A 19,360-nucleotide genomic window follows, 5' to 3' on the forward strand; every position below is an offset into this window, starting at 1 on the left:
ATCATTTCAAACACCTCAGAATTCTTTTTTTTTTTTAACCCAAAAAATGACATTTCCTTAGGTTGTACTCTTTAGATGAGATTTGGTGCCTGAACATTTTTTAAATTTACAAATGTCAAATGTATTACTGAAGGATTATTTGCAGCTATTAGGCCATTCCAAAGAATATAACATAGACATTGAGGTAATTCCAAAGTTTTGAACAAGATGATATTTTTGAATTAAGTATGCTGTCTACAGAGGTGGCTACTCCACTCATTGGTATGCATACATTCAGGTCACATTGCACAACTACAAAGTCCTGGTCTCATTGTATTCTATGTAAATAGCTCCTCCTGGAATTTTGTAATGCTGAGCCTCTTTGTATAGCCTACTCCATTTGGGACAAAGTAGTCCTATCACTGAAGAATTGTTCTCCAAGTCTTCAGCAAGCATCGTTTTCATCAGTCCAAGTCAGAATATCAGACCCTTTAGGCTTACAATTTTTTTTCTCTTTAAGTACATTTTCTTCCTATGGAATCACTGACTGATGACCTGGTTTTATTGCTAATTATTCTTTGTCATACTTATGAGTCTTTCAAAGAAGTAAGAACTACCTTTTGGAGATGGTTAGGTTTTGTATATTTTTATATCACATTGTAATTTTTATAGGACAAAAAAGGCAAGGTTAGAGACATTTTTATCCGGAAGTTAGTGAAATGGTCTAGGTTAATGTTAGTCCAAAGGCTTGGAATTTAATCGTTAGATATAGCTGAGAACTTTACTGCTGGTATAATTTTCCTTTAATCTTTTCATAAGCTAAAAAAGACACATGAATAGAGATACTGGAAAAAATAATATAAAATTCTTAAAAATCCAGGAATAGAAATTGTTCATTGGCTTTTCTTAAGTGGTTAGGTTTACAGGTCACATTAATCAATATTTGGTTTCACAGCAGATGTGGAGGAAGTGAAAAGTCTGGATTCCAAAAGAACCCAAGAATATGAAAAAGTATCACGTTTCACCTGCATGGAAAAAAATGGAGCAGGGAAAAGGTTTATGTATATCTGAAAGCAATAATGATGAAAAAACACAACTCAAGTCATCAAAATCACTGTTGAGAAACCAGGTTTGAATAATGCTTCAAGTTTTCTTAATTAAGTTTCGGCATCACAAAGCTATGAGTAATGAATACACATCTTAGTATGTAAGTGTGATCTAGCATCCCACTTGGTGGGGGAGCACCTTAAAATCACATATGTAAGTGCATATCTGTACATATCTGTGCACAAAGGCACGCCTTTCCTCTCTCCCCTCCACCCCGCATCTCCTTCTTTTTCTCATGTAGTGTACAAAGCTTAGCCTCTTATATATTTTGCAGAAAAATTTTTGTATCTTTTGTTCATTCAACAAATATTTACTGAACTCTCTCTGACGGCTGACCTCTCCACTGGGTACAGTGAGAAATATAAAGAAGAGTTTGGTAATGGGAGTAAAGAAACCTGAAATGAGGAAAACTACCAAAAATATAAGAATGGTCTTGAAAAGATAATTCAGGGAGGGAAAACACTTGCTCTTCTGGCATCTGTTCAACCCAGGTATACTTATTAATGCCTGCTGTGGACCAGATGTGTGCCAGGCAAGACAGAGCCTTCTGTTTTCACCAACCTCGAATATGTCTTTTTTTTTTTTTATGATAATGGGGACAGAAAGTCACAGGTAGATCTGAGAGGCATTTGGAAGAAAGAAGTAAGTCACAACCCCTGATGATGACTCAGTAGTGTCACAGCTGTAAAAACAAAGGGAGGACGGTGGTCTTACTCTTTGGAGTTAAACTGCCTGAGTAAGCATTAACACTGATCAATTTAACAGAATTAACCTCACTTGGTGCTGTGTGTTAACTGAGGGGAGGAGAGTGACAAGACAAAGAGAAGAAGTCTCTTTTTCTGACATCAGTTTCCAAAAGGTTAAATTCTAAAAAAAAAAAAAAAAAAAAAAAAATTGAGATGTAATTCACATACCCTAAAATTCATTTTTTTAAAAAAGTATATGATTCAGTAGTTTTTAGTGCATTTACAAGCTTGTGTAACCATCATTATTAATTAATTTATTTATTCTTTTTTTTTTTGAGAAGAAGAAGAAAAGAGGAAAAAAGGGTTTCATTGAATACATCTTTTAAGGTTTTATGACAACCTTCTTTCCAAGTCCTCCTAAACTATTCTTCACTTGCATTCACAAAATCGTACAGCTGCATGCTTGGAGCCTGTCTGCCTATTTCCAACGGGGTTGACTGTGTAACACAATTACAGATATCCTACTAATAATGTGAATCAGTTGTTTACCAGTGCAGTTATTTTAAGGTTGGCTTGTGACTGCTGCTGGCAGGTTGGTGAGCAGAGGAAAACAGGAAATGAACTAAATCATTTATTAACATTGAAAATAACATATTGAAAGGTGTTGGGTCCTGGGGTAAATAGCACTTGGCTCCTGCAAATGAGGGAATGGGGATTTTCCAAATAAAGGGCTTACCTGAAAGAATTTTCCAAATTTTGATGTCATGGAAAAACACTAATTTCGAACTAATTTTAACAATTGTCAAACGTGTCCCCTAGAAGACACGTACTTACTAAGAACTGTAACATGAACACCTTCATTCAAAATCACTGCAGTGCTCATGCCTTGAGTATATCCTGAAAATAAAAGAGTGCACTAACCATACACCTCCATATTGTGCATCTACCATATGCCAACCCCAGTCATAGATATTTTTACAAACACCATGTTATCAACAAACGTCTGAGTTAGAATCACCACTACACAAATGGGGAAAAATAGAGGCTTGGAGAAGCCAAGTAACTTGACTGAGGTTTCACAGCTTACAGATAATGGAGCTTGTGCCTGACACTGGGGTCCATGTCTTTCCATCAAACTGCATGGCTGCCCTCACTCAAAGTACTCATTCCAGTAAGGGAGTTTATGTTAGCAAGTAGAGCATTTTGGGATTAAAATTTGTTTTTCTAATTAAATAACAAATCATTTTACTTCAGTCTGATAAGTTATGTATTAATCAATCATATTTTTCTTGGAATATATATTCGTATAGAGCATTGTTGAAGACAGAAAAATATATTGCTTGGGCATGACCTGCTGCCCTGCCATTTCCTTTATCCTGGGACTGTACCCTGCTGTGGGAATAAGCACAGAGTGACTCAGGAAGTCAGTTGGTAGAAAGCAAGGTGAGTCTGGGAAGTTGTGATTAAAAGGACCACAGGTTTTATTATACAGAAATAATTGCACAGTGACGAAAAAATTATGAGTAAGAATGTCCAGGGAAGTATAATTTATAGTGACAAAAATTTGGCAATATTTAAATGTCCAATGCAGGTGATTGTATAAATAAAGCTTGTTTGTACAATGTCAACAGTTTCAGTGCTTAGAAATAGTGGTGAGTTGAAGGGCGAGGGATATCTGGGGATTCATTATAGTATCCTGTTTTGCATTTGTATCCTGTATTTGAAATTTCTCTTTCTTAAGGGAAATTAATAAGATGTTTTAATTTAATTAAATTTAATTAAAGGATGTTTTAAATGATGATATATGTATATTGATGATCTTAGAAATATTTTTTGTGATATCTTATTATGTGGAAAAAGCAGATGATTAGATGTCATAGGATTTTCTATTGTCTGTATCCTGTTTTCCTCCCCTTTCAAGTACATTGGAGGATTATACTTCCCTGCCACCTTCAAGTTGGTCAGGGCCATATGACCTCTTCTGGTTAATGGGTGTAGGCAGAAGTAATGTGTGTCATTTTCAGGCTGGAGCACTTAATTGCCAGCATGAGACTCTCCAGCCCTCTCTATCCTCTACCTCTGTAACCTATGACATTCCAAGCAGTAGAGCTTTTGCCCCTGAGTGAGGACAACATCAGACAGGGCTCCCTGATGAAGTAGAATGGACATAAAATTTGAACAAGAAATAAACGTTTGATATTTAGAGCCATAATATGTTTGTAGCGCATCTTGACTGGTAAACAAAATATGTAATTTCCAAGAACTCTCAGCTTGCCTCCTCCTCTTTGTCAGGTCATCATGCAAATCTCTCTTTATGAGTAAAGCCTTCTCTGACAGTTCCCATTTGAAATTGCAATCCCCTAGCACTCTCTGTCCTTCTTCCCTAGTTTGTTCTCTATAGCACCTACCTCCATTTCTCATACCATACACATTTAAGAAAAAAATTCTACATAATATGAATAAATATAAAACATATAAATATATGACATAGATATTGATATTCTGTTTATTGTTTGGATCCTTCGTTAGACTAGAAGCATCAAGAAGGAACTACCAACGCAAAGGCCCAGGAGCTAGTGTGCTGAACATACAAAGAACAGCAAGTAGTTAGTTATTCAGCAGCTGGAACACCTAAGTGAGTGGAAAGTAGTAGATGAAGTCAGAGGTAATGAGACCAGACCATGCAGGACTTTTTGGTCCTCTGCTAGAACGTCTTATCTCTGAGTGAGATGGGAAGCCTTGGGAGAATTTGAAAAGGGGTGGGAGGGGGTATGAATTTATTTGACTTAGGGTTTTAAAAGAATCACTCTGGATTTTCTATTGGGGAAAAAAAAAAAAAACAGGCTGATAGGGATGCAGGGATGAAAGCAGTGAGGTCATGAAAAGCTATTGCAGTAATCCAGGCAAAAGGTAATAGTGGTTGGGACCAATAGAGGTGGTGAGAAGTGGGTAAGTTTTGGATTGATTTCTAGGTAGAGTCAATGGGATTTGCTGGATCAGACACCCTTCTTCAAGAGAATAAAGAACCAAGGGTAACTCCTAAGGTTTTTAAGCCTAAGGAACTGGAATGATAAGACTGCTAAAACACCAAGATAGAAAAGACTGCAGGTGGAACGGATGGTTCCATCAAACACTAGGAAGTTGCCCTCATCCTCATGGCCAAACATAATTTGCCACACCTTCTAATTCTGCGTTCCTGCATGTGGGAAGAGAAAGGAGGGAAATGAAGTGAAAGACATTCCTTTGTGTTTTAATGGCACAGTTCCAATGTTGCTCACATCTTCCTTTCACCCTTTTTTTGGCCAAAACTTCGACACCTGGCTTCAAGGGTGGTTAAGCAATGTAGTCTTCAGCTGGATAGTCATGAACCCAGCTAAAACTTGAGTGTTCTGTTACCAAGAGAGAAAGTGGTAACACATACTAGGGGACTACCTACACTCTCTGCCGCATCCACTGAGTATGTTGCTTCCCCAGCCAGCATCCAAACACGAGTCTTCTGAATCTTACTCCCGTGTTCTTTCTCTCACAAAGACCTTCTTCCAAATGGTCTCCAATTGTTTAATCAGTGAAGAATTTATCACAAATCCTGTCTCACTAATGCCAGATGGAAAGCTAGCTCAAGTAAGAGACATAAGTCAGCTTCCCATTCCCTTATCCAACAAGCATTACGTGAATACCTACCATGATCAAGACCATATAATAGGAACTGTGGGGAAAAAAATTAGCAAGATGTAATCCATGTCATTAGAGCTCTCATAAAATAAAATTGCAGAGGAAGAGGGAACAGACATTTATACAATGAACTCTAATCAAAGGCAGAATTAGATTAGAGCAATAATAAGATATAAGCAATATGTTATAAGGGTTAGGGGTACTAGGTAGACTGTACACATCAGGGGAGTTATTACAATGGGCCAAAGAATGAGAAAGATTTCAGTAGACCCACAAAGGCAAGGAAGGGCATTGCAGTCAAAAACACAGATGTAGGGGGAAAAATGTATGTTGAATTGAAGGAATAATGAGATGTCCAGTGGACTGAGACATCACCCAGTGTACACGGAGGGATGTAACATGATATGAGGTTGGAATGATGGGTTGGAGTCAGATGGTGACAGCCTGAAATCCCTCATGAAGGTGTTTATACTTCATTTTGCAGGTGTTGAGGGGCCATTTAGGGTTTGTGAATTAGGGAATCACTAGATCTGACTTTGGTTTTTTGGGCAGAAAAACAAAAAACAAAAAACTACTCTTGCTGTGTGGTGGATTGGGTGAGGAGAGACTGTTTAGAGAAAAATGATTCCCCTACCCACCTTTGGGAATGTCTGCCCTGGAGCCTGTCAACTCCTCACTTTTCAAATAAATGGGTCCCCTCCTGAGCTTCCCCAAATGTACTGGACTTCCTGGAATTTGATGACCTTCACTGTGCCAATATGAATCATTCTCCACATTTATACTGAGCTGAGAACCTGGAGACAGCAAAAGCATCCCATTCGATGCCTGGGGAATTATGGGATCTAAAGGTATGTGTCATAATGCTTGGGCGAAGTTGTGGTCCTGGGCAGCTTTTCTACTGAAACTCATTTAAAAAGTCAGAGCCTGTGGGATTTGACAGATCATCTAGTCCAGTTATAAATACTGGGTCCCACAGAGGTGAAGTTATTGCCCAAGACACAGAAATTCAGGGCCCGTGCCTAATATCATGGACTTCATCATCCAGTGTTTATTCACTAACCCACATCACAGAAGGTCCTCCTCACTCAGTAGTCTCATATCCACACTAGTTTGGGCCCAGTTCTTGGACTAGAGTGGGCCATGAAAAAATGAACAAGTGTTTTTAATAGCTATCCCCAAATTCAATCAAAGCTTGCATTTTTCAGGCCTAATGGCATTTGATAATCATTAGCACATTTCCTATCAAATTACAGAATCATAGTCTCATAAAGACTTTAAAGGTCATCCAGTCCTATTATACAGTGTTCAGAATTCTATAACTTGACTTTGTGAGAGATATAAGCATTTGAGTTAATTGTCGTCTTGGGCCAAATAATAATACAATGCATTAGTTACATAACTTATTCACTCAACAAAGGAGGAGGGGGAGGTATCAAAATAGACCCAATCCTAAAGATGCTTGCAGTCCAGTAAAATACCTGTATATTTCCTTAATTCTTTCCTCTATTGCCCTCAACATCCTTGTTATTGATTTAGCCTGCTTGGCAATTTTAGCACTTTGTCCTGAATTTGTTCAACAGCCTGAATTTGACTGTAGGAGGAAGTAAAAAGAACGCTATATGCGGTATGGAAATACCTCTTAGCTGCTTTTTCTCCACCCCACGGCATGCAGCCCACCTAGTGCAAGCATCTGCTGAAGCCTGAATTGTCACTCTGCAGGCTGTGTTTGCTGGAGAAACTTCTTCCAGCCAGAACCAGTAATCATTGACAGGCAATATGGAGACCCTTGACAGGGGCTGGAAATAAATTGCCCTGGTTAAAAACAAACCAAACCTTAGCCATAAATTATTCTGCCAATAGCAAGTAGAGAAAACCTGGTTCACATAAAGATCTGTCTGCCGCCATGTTAGAGTATCCCATCTTCCTGGAGCTAAACCCCTGGAGTGAGTCAACCACCCTTATCACGGGCAGACTTTCTGCTCTTTGAGTGCCTTTTCACTCCTCAAGTACATACTGGCTGAGACAGTGTGTACACTCCAAAGATAGAGCAAGCACTTTAATAATAGTAATAAGCTTGAGCAAAACAGTTTTCTGTTTACAAAGTTCTTTCTCATTTATACATGTTCTCACTGTGGGGAGCAGGAAATAACTTGCAGTTGAGGACAGGATGTGATCAAGGTGTCTCTACTCATCCACTGTGTGATACCAAATTCCGCTTTCACAGAGTTTTAGATCATTAGTCACTTGCTGCACAAAACAGTTGTGCAAAGCTGGTCAACTTAGAGAAACATAAGCATCTTAGGATCTGTAGCTCTAGGGCCGTGCTATCCAGTACAATAGCCACTAGCCATCTGTGCCTGCTGAGCACTGGAAATGGGGCCAGGGTGAATTGAGAGGTGCTTGGAGGTATAAAATACATACCAGATTTTGAAGATTTAGCATGAAAAAAATTTAAATAACATATCCTTAATAGTTTTATATTGATTATATTTCATATTAAAAAGATAGTTTAGACATATTGAATTGAATGAAATATATTATTAAAATTAACCAAGTATAGTGGTTCACACCTGTAATCCCAATGCTTTGGGAGGCTGAGGTGGGAGGATTGCTTGAGGCCAGGTGGACAAGACCAGCACGGGCAACATAGTTAGACCCTGTCTCTACGAATGGCTAAAAAATTAGCTTGAGCCCAGGAATTCAAGGCTGCAGTGAACTATCATCACGCCAATGCAATCTAGCCTGGGTGACAGAGTGAGACGCTGTTTCAAAGTAAATAAACAAGGCTAATTCTACCGTGTCTTTTTACATTTTGAAATGTGACTACTAGACAACTTAAAGTTACACATGTGGCTTGCATATATAATATTGCTATTGAGCAGCACTTCTCTAAAGACCTGTCTGGAAGTGAGCTAGTTCTAGCCTCCTTAACTCCTCTTTAATTGTTAAAAAGACATGATTCTCCCCAGCATGATGGTGTTGGAATCACTTTAAAAGAATCTAGGAAACAGACGGGCCTTGTCCAAATGAAGGCTTGACTGTTCTCATTCCCTAGTCTGGGAATGAACTCCAAGGCTCCAAGGAACAAAAGAATAGACCCTTTTCCAGGGAGAGAGTCCTCTGCGAATGTCTCTGCCTTGAAAAAAAAAAAAAAAAAAAAGCCATACATGAGATATTAAAGGCTCTTCATATCGTCAAAGAAAAAGAAAATATGGCAGCCACATAGGACCACAAGACTAAAATCTGAGTGAGCGAGGAAGTCAGCCAGCTCCATGATCACCAGGACATCTAGGAATTGATCTCTAGTCCAATTTACCAGCCTAAGAAACATGCAACTGGGAAAACTAGGAAAGAGCCTTCCTCTGGACATCTTTATGTTGTGACAAGTCTCTTGGGCCAACTCAGATGAGGTCATTCATAAGCAGTCCTTGGCCCTAGACCTTGTTTAATTCCATGGCTCCATAGGTCTTCTTTCATAAACTGCTCTTTCTGTGTCTACCCATTCCCCAGTCAGAAGCCTTTAACACCTAACCCAGATCAAGTACTCTACTCAGACCCTTCCTACGGCTACCTGTTAGCCTCAGAGTAAAGGCCAAAGCTCCTACACTGGCCCACAGACCCCATGTCACCTCCCTGACCTTGTGTCCTACTCCTCTCCTGTGGCTCTTAACTCCTGGCTGCACCTCAGCCCTGGCTTTTCCCTCTGATGAGAACCTTCTCTCATATATCTACATGGCTAACTGCTTCATTTCCTTTAAACTTTGTTTAAATTTCACTTTCTTAGCAAGGCCTCCCTGAACACCTATTTATAATTGCAACCTGACCCCACTGTACTTCCAATCTCCTTTACCTTCCTCTGCTTTTTTTTCTTTTTCCATAGCACTTATCATCTATAAGTGATACACTATAAAACTTACTTATTCATCTAATCATTTGCTGTTTCCCTTCAGTAGAATATAAGTATCACAAGGGCAGTCTGTCTTTATGCATTTTGTTTATTGACATATCCTAAGAATCCAGAGCAGTGGGAAGTTCTCAACAATTTTTGTTTATTTTGTTTTGTTTTGTTTTGAGATGGAGTCTAGCTCTTGTTGTCCAGGCTGGAGTGCAATGGTACAATCTCAGCTCACTGCAACCTCCGCCTCTGAGATTCAAGTGATTCTCCTGCCTCAGCCTCCCGAGTAGCTGTTATTACAGGCATGTGCCACCATGCCTGGCTAATTTTTTTATTTTTAGTAGAGACGAGGTTTCACCATGTGAGTCAGGCTGGTCTTGAACTCCTGACCTCAAGTGATCCTCCCATCTTGGCCTCCCAAAGTGCTGGGATTACAGGTGTGAGCCACCATGCCTGGCCTATTTTTTAATACATGAAAGAAGTTCTATAATGTCTATCATCATTTTTAGTCCTGTCATTACTTTCCCAGGCAAACATATATCACCCGGTGCTAGGAACATCCCAGTAGCATCACACATTATCTCTACGGCATGCACACCTTTCTCAGTCCCATTCAGCCGAGCCTCTTTCTATGTCTTCTTTAACAAATCCTCTAGATACTTACTGCTATGGTTTGAATGTTTTTGTCCCTCCAAAATTCGTGTTGAAATGGAGTTTCCAGTGCAATGGGAATAAGAGGTGGGGCCTTCAGGAGATTATTAAGTCATGAGAGTTCTGCCCTCATGAATGGGATTAGTGACTTACAAAAGGCACGAAAGTGGCTTTTTTTTTTTTTTTTTTGCCACTTCTGCCATGTGAGGACACAACTTTCATCCTCTCTGCAGGATGGAGAGACAAGATGCTATCTTGGAAGCAGAGGACAAGCCCTTACCAGACACCAAATCTAGCAGCGCCTTGATCTTAGACTTCTCAGTCTCCAGAACTGAGCGATATGCATTTGTATTACATATAAGTGACCCTGTCTGAGATATTTTGTTGTAGCAGCAGGAATGGATGAAGATGCTTGCCAACCAAAGTCAGTAATATGAAAACCTATGACAAATGCTACAAATAGTTTATGAGGGAATGCTCTACATGTCTCAGAGGTACAGCTCTTCTACTATGGAATATTTATTTATAAACCTGCAGGTAATGGAGAATCATTGTAAGCTCTTTAGTAAGAGAGAGGTGTGATAAAATGATGTATTTATTCTTTTCAATTCTTCAAGGCAGTTTTCTCAGAATCAATTTAGGTGGTCATAAAACAAACCAGTTGGTTTACATTATCTCAGATATTGCAGGAATGACTTCAATGAATTACAATTTGATTGTAAACATGAAGCACTTTTGCAAAGACTTTACAATGATCATCCATCTGAATAGCCTCTTCACGTCTTTCACAATGTTTACAACTTCTTCGTCTGGTCACTAATGAACTATAAAATGGCCTACATGATTTTTCCTACCTTAAAAAACGTACATTTTTTTTTCTTCTGCAAAGGAACGATTTAGCATTTTTTTTGATCAGGAAATGGCAACAATATAATCTATTTCTTTTATGCTTTAAGTGTCAGAAAAACATAATTCAGTGCCCTATTATGGTATTGAACTTACTGCCTATATCTTGTAACATTCATTCTGCTGCTTCATTTGTGGGTTCTGTCTCCTTTTTGTTATTAATTTAGTGGCCTCCCAAAGTTTTAAAAGTGGATGGGGTTTAGACAACTTTTTTTGGCAAAATTCTCAATCTTAATCACAGGATGTTTTACAATCTGCCCCCAGAGCATCTTTTGGGGGTTAGGTTGGCTAAATCCTTATACATACTTGGTTCCTGGGCTGCTTTTAAACCAGCTAAATGAACTCATTCTGGAAACTCGTCTCACACTTTTCAGCCTCTGTGCCTTTATGCATGCTCTTCCCCCAACTGGAAACATTCTCTAACTCTTCTCCAGAGGAGGCGCATTCATATATCAAGCACAAATTTTTGAAAAAAAAAAACAAAAACTAACCTTCTTACTGTAAAATAATTTTAGATTTATAGAACATTTACAAAGATTATTCTTATATATCCTGTGCTCAGCTTCCCTCTAATATTAATATCTTACATAACATATTACATTAATCAAAACTAAGAAAATAGAATAGAGAGCCCAAAATTAAATCCCTAGTTACAGGGAAATTTGTTATGCCCTATGTCAGTAATCTTAAGAAGCACCTTTGTTTTATCTTTGAAATACAAATCCATCTATAATTTTTTTAAAAAACCGAGAAAATAGCAACAGATCAATACCATCAACTAAACTACTTTATTAATATTTCTCCAGTTTTTCTACTACTGTCCTATTCCAGAATATCAGATTGTATCAATCACCATGTGTCCCCAGTCTCCCCCATCTGGACAGTGTCTTGGTCTTTTCTTGTCTCTCATAACTTTGACCCTTTTGAAAAGTAGTGGTCAGGTATTTTGTACAATGTACTTCAATCTAGAAGTACCATGACTGATGTTCTCATGTTTCGCCTGAAGTTATGGATTGAGGGGGAAGAATGCCACCTAGGCAAAGGCCTTTCTCATAGCATCATTCAGCATCACATTAATATGACTCCTTGCTGGTGGTGTTAACCTTGATCTCTTGGTTAAGATGGTGTCTGTCAGTTTGTTACTGTGTTTTCTTCCCTATACTGTGTTCAGAGAAGCATGACACTAAGTCTAGCTTATACTCAAGGGAAGGAACGTTAATTTTTACCACCTGGAGGGAGGAGTATTGAAGGATTTGTGGACATATGTTAAAACAACACAGTAATTAATAAATATTGGGGAGGAGATCCTTTGAGGCTACCAGGCATTATTTTAACTCTGAATCAAGTCCTTCTTCCTCCAGGCAGATATTCTAACAATAAAGATTTCCATCCTCTGATTTTCTCACACACAGTTTGTGTAATATATCCACAAATCTCTATCTTTGTTCATTCATCATGACCTACCTGGCAATCCATTCCCTTTTATGTCATACTTAAATGACTACACCCAGAATTTTTAGGTAAATGCTTCCCCTCACTAATTAGGACACATCAAACCTGACTGTTAACCTCTCATTTCACAATTAATCACGTTTATCATGTGCGTGCGTGTGTCCTTGCACGCACTTGTGTGTGTGTATAGTTATTCAGATCTTGCATTCTATTTAAGTGTAAGAGTTGTCATGTATGTCGGCGTCAGCTAGACTTGCATTTGAAACTCAGACCTGCTAAATATACCTATGAGATATATTGAACAAGTCATTTTTGTATTTTTAAACCTAGATTTGTCATACCTACAGATCGAGACTGTTGTGAGGATTAAGTTAATTGATAGAGGCAAAGCTCCAGGATGAGTGCCCAGCACGCAGAGGGAGCATATTAACTGTGGTTTCTTTACCGTGACCAACCACACTTCTATTCACAAACCTTGACCTGTCAATGTTTTCATTTATCTCCTGGAGCTATTGGCTTCCACTCTATAGTTTGTGGGGGCCTTAAGTGGTACTTGAGGAAAACAGATGGATGGGTCCCCAGGGCCATCTATATTTGCATCTTTCCTAATAGTCTGCTTTGATATATTCTATATATTATTTTTAGCTTAAGATTTTAGTTTGAAAAATGAGTTCTAAAACTTAATTTTTAAGAAATTTACACTATGCATTTCTTCAGGTGAGAGATAATTTCTTATACTTTTTTGTCATTCCCCAGTGCAGACCGTAAGATTGTATATGAAATTGATGTCCAATAAATGCCCAACTAGTGATGGAACTAAAAGCTCCCTGTGGCTCTTAGTCTTGCAGCAGAATCTGAGGCCTTTTTTCCACTTATTGTGGTTATTCCAAATGACACATGACTTGCCCCCAAATGGCCATCTACTCTTCTTATAAAAAACCAAGACTATAAATTGCTTTCTCAGAGACCCAAAAAATATGGGGCTCTTGGAATGGATTAAAATATGTTATTGACTTTCTGAGTATATTCTAATGGACGAGAAGTTGCTCTTGAAATCCTTTGAAAGTTTATCAAGGTTCATAACAATTCTTGTATTTCTCTGAAGAGTTGGAGATTGTATTTACACACACACTCATGCAAGTGCAGTGAGAAACATTCAAAAGTTTAAATACCAACTTTTAGTAGTATTTTTCAGTGGTAGAATTATGCATGCTTCTCATTTTTTCCTTTTTGTATATCTGCATTTCATAGACTTGTTATAAAATTTAATAAAATGTATTTTACTGAGAAACTGTATGCAAAAAAAAAGAGAGAGACGGAGAAAATCAAGGTGGGAGAGAGGAAAAAAGTGAGAGAGAGAGAGAGAGAGAGAGAAAGAGAATGAAAAGGAGTAAATATTAAAACCTGCATTCAAATTTCTTAATAGATTTTCTCTGCAGTCATTCCTGAATTGCTGTTACCCAAAGCGCTTTGTGCTTCCATTTTCTGGTGTCAATGCCATCTGTGGCTTCTCTGTATCTGTGGTAGAAAGGCATGGTAAGTCAATGTCCATAGCATCCCTCAGGGATTACAAAAGCCATCATCCAAAGGCCCTTACGTTCTTAACAAACATGCCCCTGAAAAGGAGCAAAACTGAAGCCCGAGGCTATTGCATATTCTTATATTTTAGACATTATCATTTTTAAGACAATGGAGTCATAGAACTCTGCACAGAGATTCAGAGAAGACAATATCTGTTCTACTCTTCACCCTAACACACCTGAAGTTCAGAGAGGGGATGTGATTTACCCAAAATGATCCACCTCTTCCTTTGAGAGCTCCTTCTCCACCTTTTCTTGACTTTCTTGCTCAATGGCAACAGCTCTGTAGTCTCAGTTTTCTTGTTAGTCAGTTTTTAGAAGCTGTGTTTGTACTACATTATCCAGATAAATAGGACCAAAAGCAAGAATATCTTGGAAACAAAGCTGCATCTCATTTCTACTGCCATAGCTACTTTGCTTAATGATCTAAATACACCATCACTTTGGTCAGGGTATTGTTTATTTAAGGAAGAGAGTGTTATTGAAAAGAAGTGTGTGTTATTGAAAAGAAGTGAGCACCATCCATGCAGGGAAACATTGCTCTTAACACACTACCAGTGGAGATGTCAGGGGATGGAGAGAAACGGAGTAGTAGAGTGCCAGATAGCAAGTTAGGAGAAATCAAGAGACTTTTCATATTTAAGACACAGAAAGAAAAATGTGTAATCTCCAATCTGCTCAGTTCACCCAGGCTATCAAGAGCAGGCCAAAGCGAAGGGGTCAGCCATTGGGCTTTGTCCTTTTGAAACAAATACCAGCTGCATTATTTTAACAGTCCAGGCCTAGGCTGCCAGACTTACACTGATTTTTATTAACTGAAGCTTGTTGGTTTCCTATAGTTGCTATAACAAATTACCATGAACTGGATGGCTTAAGACAATGGAAATTTATTCTCTCACAGTTTTGATGGCTAGGAATCCAAAATCAAGGTGTGGGGAGGGTTGATTTCTTCTGAGGGCACTGAGAAAGAACCTGTTCCATGCCCCTCTCCCAGCTTCTGGCTGTTGCCAGCAATCCTTGGTATTCTTTGGCTTGTAGACGGATCATGCCAACCTCTGTCTCTGTCATCACATGGTTCTCCTCATGTCTATATGTCTGTGTCTCTGTCTCTGTCACCACATGGTTCTCCTCATGTCTGTATGTCTGTGCCTCTCTTCTTATTCTTTTTGTTGTTGTTGTTTTGTTTTGTTTTGAGACAAAGTCTTACTCTGTCGCCCAGGCTGGAGTGCAGTGGCACGATCTCTGCTCACCACAACCTCCGCCTCCTGGGTTCAAGTGATTCTCCTGTGTCAGCCTCCTGAGTACCTGGGGTTACAGGTGCACACCACTACACCTGGCTAATTTTTTGTATTTTTAGTACAGACGGGGTTTCACCATGTTGGCCAGGCTTGTCTTGACCTCCTGACCTCAGGTAATCTGCCCGCCTCAGCCTCCCAAAGTGCTAGGATTACAGGTATGAGCTGCTGCACCCAGCCCTTTTCTTCTTGTAATAAGGACACCATTCATGTTGGATTAAGGGCTCACCCTACACCAGTATCACCTCATATTATTACTTATATTTGCAATTACCCTATTTCCCAGCAAGGTCACCTCCTGAGGTCCTGAAGGTTAGGACTTCAACATATTTTCTTGGGGGACAAAATTCAGCCCATAACAGGGAGCAATGGGCTTAACTGAGCAACGGGCTTGCTTCCTTAATTGAGAAGAGGGTTGGTTGTGTCCAGTTGGAATGATCAAACAAGGCACTTTTGACATTGATTTGTGAGTCAGTGCTCCATGAGAAGTAAGGAAAGGGCAGTAAAGGGAATGCTCAGGGCATTTAAGAGAAAGTGAGGATAAATCCACAGTGGCTGAGCTGTGAGTTTGGGCAAAGCTAATGGTGGGAGCAGGTGAGCCACCTCCAGCAGTAGTTCCTGAGGCTCAGACACACCTCAAGAGGAGAGTTGGTTGCTGGAAGACCAAGTAGGCCCATGGAAGGGAGGAACTTCATCTGTGGAAATATTTAAATGGTTGGGATCAGCTGCCCTCAAGATTGATAACTCTCGCCTATGCCTGCCTGTTTGCCATTATCTTTTGAGAATTCTTGCAAATATATATGAAAGCCGCCCTGCTACCCTTCTTCTGTGACTCATTAGCGCAAGGGTTGCAAATGAAAAGACCTGCAGGAGCCAGGAAATAAGAGAAATGAGTGAAGGGAGGTGGGTATAGAATTCTGAAAGTCCATAGATTTTTAGTAATTTAATTGGTACTGGGCCTCAGTGCTAGGGAGGATTAAGGGAGTGTTAGAGATTGTATCAAACTAAAGAGCATATGCCGGCCGGTCGTGGTGGCAGGCGCCTGTAGTCCCAGCTACTCGGGAGGCTGAGGCAGGAGAATGGCATGAACCTGGGAGGTTGACCTTGCAGTGAGTGGAGATCGCACCACTGCACTACAACCTGGGCAACAGAGCGAGACTCCATCTCAAAAAAAAAAAAAACAAAAAACAGAGCATATGCCCTGCCTGCAGAAAGAGCTACTTGGCTAGAACTGCCATGGGTAACGGTGCACGAGGGCTTTGGCTATGGAGTCAAAAAAGCAAGTGAAATTCAACTTCCTCTCTTCTCACCAAGCTGTGACCCCACTGGCCTCCCTCAGCCCAGTGGGGCACCTTTTTTATAATTTATGCAAAAGTGCAGTGTAGGCAGAGAGCAGCCCTGGCTGCAGTTCATTACTGGCAGTCTAGAATATAGGCTCTGTATTTCCAGATGTTTGCATTTCTGAAAAGAAACTGGAAATATGCATCTTCATATGTGATCTCCTAATTTTAGGTATAAATGTTGAAACCTCCTGCACGGGCCAGTGAATCCATGCCATCAGGCTTTGTACTGTTACTATGTGAGTCTTTTGTGGTAGGAAAAGGGGGGATGGCATAACACCAGTATACAAGCTTGTTGTTAGAAGGCCACAGGTGAGGGCATTGATAACCCTTGCCTCCTAGAGAATTTCAGGATTAGTTACAGGAGTCAAGGGCCCAGTCAGCCCTAGCCTGACCTATCAAAGCAAACCCTTTTGAACATCTTCTGAGTGTGAATTTCTAGTGTGAATGTCTGTGAATTACTAGCTATATCACCTTGAGCAAGTCATTTGGCTTTTCTAAATATTTATTTAGTTTCAGCATCAAAGAAAACTCTTTTGGAAACTTCTTACCATGATTAAATAGGGCAAATCTATGAAGCACCTGGTATGGCTGTTATCCAATATAGCATTCGCTATTATTGTCAGGACTTGGCTTTGAGCACACACTGGTACCTTCTTCACAAGGATGGGCTGCAGCTGCATTCTTATTCTTTTCCCAGATTATCCCCTTGAGAAACAAAGCCTAACAATCCTACCAATGATTATTGCAGGATTCATCTGTGGGGAGCAGTAACCTTCATCATCACCTACTCTTTACAAGCATGACATAAATAGTCGTATTAAATAACATGAAGGGAACTTGAAGATGATCTGCATCAGTTTCCTCGTTTGCCAGATGAGAAAACAAAGCCTCACAGAGAAAAATTACTCATCCATTGCCACACAGCTAAATATCAACAGAACATGAAACGCAGTTTATATTTGTGTTTTTGTTTTAACGTTGAGCTTGAAAGAAGTGTATGCTTTTAATTGAAACTTTAAAGATTGTAGATATTATTTCAAGCAACACTAAGTAATAAATGTGTTCTTAATTGATTTGACAGTGAAATACAATTTTCCAATCTGAAATAAAATGTAAAAATGAAAATATGTGGCCCAAACCCCACCCCTCATTCTCTACCCCATCTTTGAAGGAAATAGATTGTATTGGAAACATCTTGCATTGGGATGTAATAAAAGTTTATATCTAGCTTTTTTAAGTGGAGGGTTTGCTTTGATGTCTTTTGGGGAGAACCTGGGAACAATATGCTTGTACCTTCCATATGAACATGTTGTGAGGATTAAATGATCGGTGCCTAGTACCTCATTAGTCCTTATTCCATGGTAGCTTTGATTCTCTTTCTTATTCCTGCACCACTGTGCCCTATGCCCCATTCCTGGCCAGAAAAGGTATTATGGATGCTATACTTACACGCTATGCTATGAGCATTTTGGGGTCAAATCAGTGTCTTTTATTTTGTTTAGATCTGGAAGCTAGTACAAGAAGTCACCAAGAACACACTAAGTAAAAGTTTGTTCAATTTAATTGATTTATTATGCTGCATTCCACTGTAAGAATTCAGATTGTGCTCAGAGCACAAATTCATTTACACATTCATTTGTTTATATGTTTATATCCCTACCACATGCTACAAAGGATTTAAGACTACTCAAACCAATAATATAAATATTATTCTCAAGAAACTCAAGTTGTTGTTGCTTAAATAAAAGGCCAGAATAAAACCCTAGCATGTAATTTATGAAATAACTGCCTCCTTGCACTCTGAGAACTGGTGTACTAACTGGGCTTCTCTCAGATGACAGCTCACACACTATATGATGGTTTAAAAGAAAGACTCATGGCCTGGAATCAGAGGACCCAGATCAGGAACTCTGAGCAAGTGAAAGTTCTCCAGGTCTACTTTGACACGACCAGGGTGATTCTTCACCAGATCTTCTGTAAGGTGCTTGGAGGAGCAGAGACTTCATGGGTGGCTTATTTTAAATGTTGCTCTGGTTCTCTTCTAGATAAAATAAATCTCATGACCAGCCCCTATTGGACCAGCCAGTGGGGAATACTCCCATGCAGGCTCCAACATCCAGAGCAATGAGGATTCTTGTCAGCAGGTCTTTTCTTGTAAAGAGATTTCAGAAGGGAACCACTGCAGTGAAGCCAGGTGGAGGCATGAAGATGGGTGGCACATGGTTCTGTGGGTGACATAAGGGACAGGTGATGGCTGAGGACCAGGAACCACCTCTGATGCTAATACCCCATAAGCCCCTTCAGAAACACAGACACAACCACTGAACTGGCTGATTTACCCTAAATTGATCAAAATTAAGTTTCCTGTCACAAAGGGGAATGAAGAGCCCTACATATACATTAAGTTCAGCTATAGGGAAGGTGAGCTTTTGTGCTCCTGAGCCTGTGGACTGAAATTTGTACAACGTGCCTACAATTAAGTAGGTTTATTTATTTTTTTTCTGATTTGTATAGAGACATATGTTCATTATAAAAATTTTGTCTGTCTTAATTGTAACACCTGTTTAGTGAAAAAAAAAATCCTTACATTTTCGTAGAACTGTATCATTTCAATGGTATGTGTGTGTGTGTTTACTGTCTTATTTAGTCCTAATGATAACTTAAAACGATAAGAATCTAGCCTTTTGACTTAGGATTGTCTTGGAGATGCGAGCTCTTTTTTGGTTCCATATGAACTTTAAAGCAGTTTTTTCCAATTCTGTGAAGAAACTCATTGGTAGCTTGATGGGGATGG

The 19,360-nt window shown here is 39.3% G+C and overlaps 1 long non-coding RNA gene across 1 annotated transcript in view; it reads right to left on the reverse strand.

Moving 5' to 3' along the window:
* Positions 1-13,406: 13,406 nt before the first annotated feature.
* The window catches only part of LOC105528123, a 26,640-nt gene continuing 20,686 nt past the window's right edge, over positions 13,407-19,360 (reverse strand). Inside the window, exons 2-3 of the long non-coding RNA XR_001004317.1 lie at positions 17,146-17,321; positions 13,407-13,866 (exon numbers count right to left, since the gene is read on the reverse strand). This is a non-coding gene — a long non-coding RNA (uncharacterized LOC105528123). The remainder of the gene's footprint in view (positions 13,867-17,145; positions 17,322-19,360) is intronic.

Source organism: Mandrillus leucophaeus, unplaced genomic scaffold (assembly GCF_000951045.1).
Source record: "Mandrillus leucophaeus isolate KB7577 unplaced genomic scaffold, Mleu.le_1.0 Scaffold700, whole genome shotgun sequence".
In the NCBI taxonomy this organism is placed as follows: domain Eukaryota; kingdom Metazoa; phylum Chordata; class Mammalia; order Primates; family Cercopithecidae; genus Mandrillus; species Mandrillus leucophaeus.